The 6,917-nt window shown below is 45.4% G+C and overlaps 1 pseudogene; it reads left to right on the top strand.

Annotated features, from left to right (window-relative positions):
- The first annotated feature begins 4,308 nt into the window (after positions 1-4,308).
- LOC114656809 (uncharacterized) lies at positions 4,309-4,462 on the top strand (annotated as a pseudogene).
- Positions 4,463-6,917: the final 2,455 nt, after the last annotated feature.

The following is a 6,917-nucleotide window of genomic DNA, read 5'->3' as shown; positions in this document are numbered from 1 at the left end:
TATAGATAATAATTTCTTGCCTACGATTAAATCCTGCAAGTACAACACTATTGTTATTTCCTACCATGCCCCTCTGATCTTGGAGCTAAAATCATTATGCCCCACATGCTCATCTCGCAGATGGTGTCTTAACCCACTTTTATTAGCAGATGAGAACTTTACAGAATTTATATCAAAACAAATCAGTTTTTTTCTAGAGATAAATATGTCCTCAGAGGTCTCTGCAGGGACACTCTGGGAAAGCCTGAAGGCCATTTTAAGAGGACAGATTATCTCATATCTTTCTCGCAGAAATAAATTGGAAACCAAGCAGATATCAAAGCTAACAAGCGAAATTACTAGAATAGATCAAGAACATGCCAGGTGTCCAAGTGAGGCTCTTCATAGGAAAAGGCAGGCTCTGCATTCAGAACTTAACTTCTTGACAACTAGAGAAACTGAACAACTAATTTTTAAATCAAGACATCATTACTATGAACATGGAGAGAAAGCTAATAAGCTTTTAGCTCAAAAATCCACAAGCATGAAGTTCGCAATGCAATCCCAGCAATCACCAACACAAATGGAAACAAAATCATTGACCATAAAACTATAATGCACACATTTAGAGACTACTATAAATCCTTATATTCTACTGAGCTTAAAGAAGACAACACACAATCTAATGCATTTCTGGATACATTACAGATACCACAAATAGATACTCTTAGTGCAGAGGAATTGGAATTACTAGATCTATAAAGTCACTTCAGAGTGGGAAAGCAGCAGGCCCCGATGGCTACCCTGTTGAATTTTATAAGAAGTTCTCCACTCAGCTAGCTCCCCTCCTACTAGCAACATTTACAGAAGCTAGAGACAATCAAATTCTACCTCAAACTTTTTGCCAAGCATTAATCACCGTCTTTCCTAAACAAAATAAGGACTTATTACAACGTGCATCATACAGACCAATTTCACTTCTGAATAATGATGTTAAGATACTCTCCAAAGTCCTAGCTAGAAGGATGGAGAACGTGCTGCCTTCAGTAATATCACAAGATCAAACTGGATTTATTAAAGGCCGACAGTTAGTGTCCAATCTTCGACACCTGTTTAATGTAATATATTCACCCGCAAAGTCAAACATCCCAGAGATTTTATTATCCTTGGATGCAGAAAAAGCATTTGATATGATTGAATGGAACTACCTTTTCACTACATTGGAGAAATTTGGGTTTGGCCCAAACATTTATGCATGGATCAAACTACTGTATGCCAATCCAGAAGCTTCAGTTTGTATTAACAACATTTGTTCAGAATACTTTAAACTAGAACGTGGTACCAGACAAGGATGCCCCTTGTCACAACTACTTTTTGCAATCACCATTGAGCCACTGGCAGTTCAATGTCGAAATGATTATGAGATAAAGGGGATTATCAGAGAATGGCTTGAACAGATAATTTCTCTGTATGCAGATGATATGGTACTGTATATATAAGACCCACAAAGTACTGTACCTACAGTCTTTACAGCACTTACAGAATTTCAAAAGATCTCTGGTCTCAGAGTTAATTTGAATAAAAGTGTGCTCTTTCCAGTGAATTCTCAAGCATACAATATTAGATTGGACACCGTCCCTTTAATCATTGCAGATCAGTTGAAATATCTAGGGGTAAACATCACAAGTAAACATATAGCTCTTTATCAACAAAATTTTGCCGTCTGTATGGAAAGAATTAAGCAAGACTTGCATAGATGGTCAACCCTTCATCTCACTTTAGCTGGAAGAATTAACATTATTAAGATGAATATCCTTACTATGCTTCTCTTTTTATTTCAAAACATCCCAATATACGTCAATAAATTGTTTTTTAAGAAATTAGATTCAACCATAACCACATTTATTTGGAACTCAAAACATCCACGTATCCAAAGAGCGACCCTACAAAGACCTAAGGCAGAAGGTGGCATGGCTCTACCTAACTTTCAGTTTTATTACTAGGCAGCATACATACAAACTATAAAAACCTGGACACAAATAGATGAACATACACAGGTAGAAATAAAATCCTGCTGTACTTCTTTATATTCCTTGCTTTGCACCCCAATAAATGCAAGGTATCGGCAATATACTAATAACCCAATTGTGCTTCACTCACTCAGAATATGGAACCAATATAGATAGCATTTTAAGATGGAGAATCTTTTATCTGTAGCACCTCTGCACGAGAACCACCTTTTTCAACCCTTGCAAACATATGCAGTTTTTAATATCTGGAAAATATTTGGGATTAAATCACTTAGAGATCTGTACATAGACAACGTCTTTGCATCCTACAAACAATTACATTCTAAATTTAACTTTCCAACAACACATTTCTTTCACTGTCTTCAAATTAGAAACTTTGTTAAACAGAACCTGCCCGAGTTTCCTCATCTTCCACCTCCCTCTATGCTGGAAAAATATTGCTCAGTTTCAAGGACTTAGACAGCATTTCTGCAATATATAAAATAATTTTATAGTCCCTCCCTTTCAAAGATCCAAAAGGTAAGTGACAAAAGAATCTCTCACTCAACATATCAGAAAAGGAGTGGAAGGTAGCAATGCAGAGAATTCACTCCAGCACCTTATGCACAAAGTATACAATTATTCAACTCAAAATTGTATATCGAGCATGTGTCTCGCTTAAAATTGTCCAAAATGTTTCCAGGGCAAGATCCAACCTGTGAACACTGCAATCAAGTTCCAGCCTCACTGGGTCACATGTTTTGGGCCTGCACCAAATTAATATCATTCTGGACCAAAAATTTTAAAAGCCTATCAGACAGCCTTGGTGTCCCAATCCCTCCTAATCCACTTACAGCTGTATTTGGTGGACTTCCAGATGGGCTTAAAGTGGAGAAAGACAAACAAACTGTGATTGCCTTTACTACACTATTGGCATGTAGACTTATTTTGCTAATACCTATTTAATGTAAGTCCAAACCACCTGAATACCACAGCTAGGAATAATGGAATAGGCCTCCAGTTCTATTTTGCAGGTTTCCTGAACCAGGGTTATGATTAAGAGGGACTGCCAGGGCATATGTATTGCGCCACTAGAGGGGAAATTCTTGGACTGGTGCAAGACAAGTGAGAGCAAAAACATTTGCCAAGAATGTTTTCATTAATCAAGAATGAAAGTTGTAGTTCCAACCATAAAAGATGCCAACTGGCGATCCGGCTGCGTTATTCCCAGTACCCACCGGGCATCCAACTGGGAAACCAAAGTCTTTGGGTTCTGGGGGGAGTATGGTTGCAAAGTTGTAACTTAAAGGAATTGATGCAAGGGGGGCCACCAGGAGTGGACTCAACACGGGAAACCTCACCCAGCTAGGACACAGAGAGGATTAATAGCTCTTTCTCGATTCTGTGAGTGGGGTTGCATGGCCGTTTTTAGATGGTGGAGTGATTTGTATGGTTAATTCTGGTAACAAGATACCCTTCTACTTAATAGTAATGTGACCATCGAGAGGTCTGCGCCTGAAATTGTTGGCTTGAAATTATTCCCCATGAACGAGGAATTCCCAGTAAGTGCAGGTCATAAGCTCGCACTGATTAAGTCCCTGCCCTTTGTACACACTGCCCGTCTCTACTACCGATGGATGGTTTGGTGAGGTCCTTGGATCGTCCATGCCATGGTCGCTTGTGGCCTCTGGTGGAGCACCGAGAAGACGATCAAACTTAACTATCTAGAGGAAGTAAAAGTCATAACAAGATTTCCGTAGGTGAACCTGTGGAAGGATCATTATCGATTGCCTCCCACCGGGGGTCCTGTGGAGACTGAGACCACACAGCTCTGTCTCTCCCTCCCCGGAACTTCCTTGGGCCTGCCTCCCCCTCTACAAAGGGTGAAGGTCAGTGGAGGGGATCTACAAAGAGTGCTCTCCTTGTCAAGTTTCTGTGCCTGACTCCCCCTGCCTACGTAGGGAACGTCCTCCCCAGGATGCAGCCAGACACATGGCCTGGAGAAGCCTGGGTGGTAGGCGCTACCCTCCTGGGCACCCACCTGGACCTCTCGTCCCACCTGAGCCAGGACGGTCACTAGCTGCCTTCCCCTGTCGGCCAGTGGGGTTACTCAGACACCTACCTAGCTGTCTGCTTCAGTGATGCGGATCAATGACCCAGTGCACCTCCTCTCCCTGCCCGGACTGGGGGAGGCCAACTCTGGGCACCCATGTCACCTGTGCTGAGCACCACATCGCTTTTTTCTCCTCATTGGGCCTTTAACATTGACCGGGTCCACCCCGCGAACCAGTGACTTCATAGCAAGAGACATGAGCAAGACTACTCTTGGCAGTCGATCACTCAGCTTGTGTGTCAATGAAGGACATAGCTAGCTGCGAGAACTAATGTGACTTGCAGGACACAATGATCATTGACACTTTGAACTCACCTTGCAGCCCCAGGTACCTCCTGGGGCCATGTCTGTCTGAGGGTCGCCTTTCTGATCAATCACCACTGCTTGCTTTGGCGTGGCTGGGGAGTTCACAAGGACCCAGGCCCCTTCATACCCCTAAGAGCAGACCCAGGAAGGTGGCGATGTTTCCCTGTGTTGTCCCGAAATGGCCTGCCTGTGTACCAGCACTCCGCCATCGGTAGTGTGGACATTCACCTAGGACTGTGTCTAAAGGGGGTCCAGCTCCTTCCCCATTCAACTCAGACCTCAGCTCAGACGTGACCACCCCTCTGAATTTAAGCATATTGCTAAGCGGAAAAAAGAAAACTAACCAGGATTCCCTCAGTAACGGCGTGTGAAGAGGGAAGAGCCCAGCACCGATTCCCCACCTGCCCCTACTCAGCCGCCCCATCGGGGAGGTGGAGCCAGAGTGTATGCGATAGGACCTGAAAGATGGGGAACTATGCCTGAGCAGGGCAAAGCCACAGAAAACTCTAATGGAAGTTCACACCAGTCCTGATGTGCAAATCAGTTATCCGACCTGGGTATAGGTGCGAAAGACTAATAGTAGCTGGTTCCTTCTGAAGTTTCCCTCAGGATAGCTGGCACTCATTGACACAATTTTATCTGGTAAAGTGAATGATAAGAGGCCTTGGGGCTGAAACAATCTCAACCTGTTCTCAAACTTTAAAAGGGTAAGAAGCCCGGCTCACTGGCATTGAGCCATGGTGTGGAATGTTGAGTGCCTAGTGGGCCATTTTTGGTAAGCAGAATTGACACTATGCGATGAATTGAACATCAGGTTAAGGCACCCGATGCCAATGCTCATCAGATCCCAGAAAAGGTGTTGGCTGATATGGATAGTAAGACTGTGGCCATGGAAGTTGGAACCCACTTAAGGAGTGTGCAACAACTCACCTGCCGAATCAACCAGCCCTGAAAATGGATGGCGCTGGAGCATCAGGCCCATAGCTGGCCATCACTGGAACTGATGGTCGTGAGGGCTAAGCCACGATGAGTAGGAGGGCCACAGGGAGCGTCCCACTGTGACAACTCTGGATGTGTGCCAGGCCTTTCCTGTGGATCGCCCTAGCTGTGGTGCGTGTTGTCTGCCTTTGACGCCATACCCATCTTCCCCATTTGTGGGGAGGAGGGTTGTGGGCAGGAGCTACCACATGGTCTCAGACGGCACCTAACAGCTGGCTTAGAACTGGCGTGGCCCAGAGGAATCCGACTGTTTAATTAAAACAAAGCATCGCAAGGGCTCTGAGAGTGGTGTTGACGCAATGTGGTTTCTGCCCAGTGCTCTGAATGTCAAACTGAAGAAATTCAATGAAGCACAGATAAACGGTAGGAATAACTATGTCGGGGCGGCACGGTGGCGCAGTGGGTAGCGCTGCTGCCTCGCAGTTGGGAGACCTGGGGACCCGGGTTCGCTTCCCAGGTCCTCCCTCCGTGGAGTTTGCATGTTCTCCCCGTGTCTGCGTGGGTTTCCTCCGGGCGCTCCAGTTTCCTCCCACAGTCCAAAGACATGCAGGTTAGGTGGATTGGCGATTCTAAATTGGCCCTAGTGTGTCCTTGGTGTGTGGGTGTGTTTGTGTGTGTCCTGCGGTGGGTTGGCACCCTGCCCGGGATTGGTTCCTGCCTTGTGCCCTGTGTTGGCTGGAATTATCTCCAGCATACCCCCGTGACCCTGTGTTCGGATTCAGCGGGTTGGAAAATGGATGGATGGATGGATGGAATAACTATGTCTCTCTTAATTAGCCAAATGCCTCATCATCTAATTAGTGATATGCATGAATGGATTAACAAGATTCCCGATGTCCCTACTAGAATCAGTGGGGAAAGAAGACCCCGTTGAGCTTGACTGTAGTCTGGCACTGTAAAGATACATGAGAGGCATAGAATAAGTTGGAGTCCCAGGCCTGGGATGCCACCAATGAAATATCGTTACTCATCATTTTTTCACTCACCCGACATCAAGCACCCGAGCCACCCACGGGCATGACCTGATCCAGGGGCAGCTTCCTAACCCCAAAAGCCCTCCCCTCTCCATCTCTATCTTCACTCACATGCACAAAAGATGCCTGGAAACTTTGTGCAAGCATCTGGCTGGTACATGACCACATGTCCGTTCACCATTGGCCCGGGGCTGTGAGGACACCGAATGCTGATGGGTGGGTGGGTGGTATAAGGGAGGCAGATCTTAATAGTTAAAAAGACAGAGGGTCATCCAAAAAAAATAAGACACAGGTCAGGGTCATAGGATGGGTACATGACCAGATGTCTGTTCGCCATCGGCCTGGGGCTGTGAGGATGCTGAACTCTGATTTAAAGATGGTGGAGGGGGGGCTTAATAGTGAAAAAGACAGAGGGTCTTGTAGGTAGGTGTGGGATGGAGCCCTGATGGAGTAGTAGAGGTCATGTAGCATTGGTGGTCAAAGGATCATGCTGGCTGGGAGGCAGAGGGTCATGTAGCCGGGGTGAGCAGAGGGTCA

Source organism: Erpetoichthys calabaricus, chromosome 8 (genome assembly GCF_900747795.2).
Source record: "Erpetoichthys calabaricus chromosome 8, fErpCal1.3, whole genome shotgun sequence".
NCBI lineage: Eukaryota > Metazoa > Chordata > Cladistia > Polypteriformes > Polypteridae > Erpetoichthys > Erpetoichthys calabaricus.
Note: the sequence above shows the minus strand (reverse complement) of the source record. Positions and strands in the feature narration are given on the sequence as shown.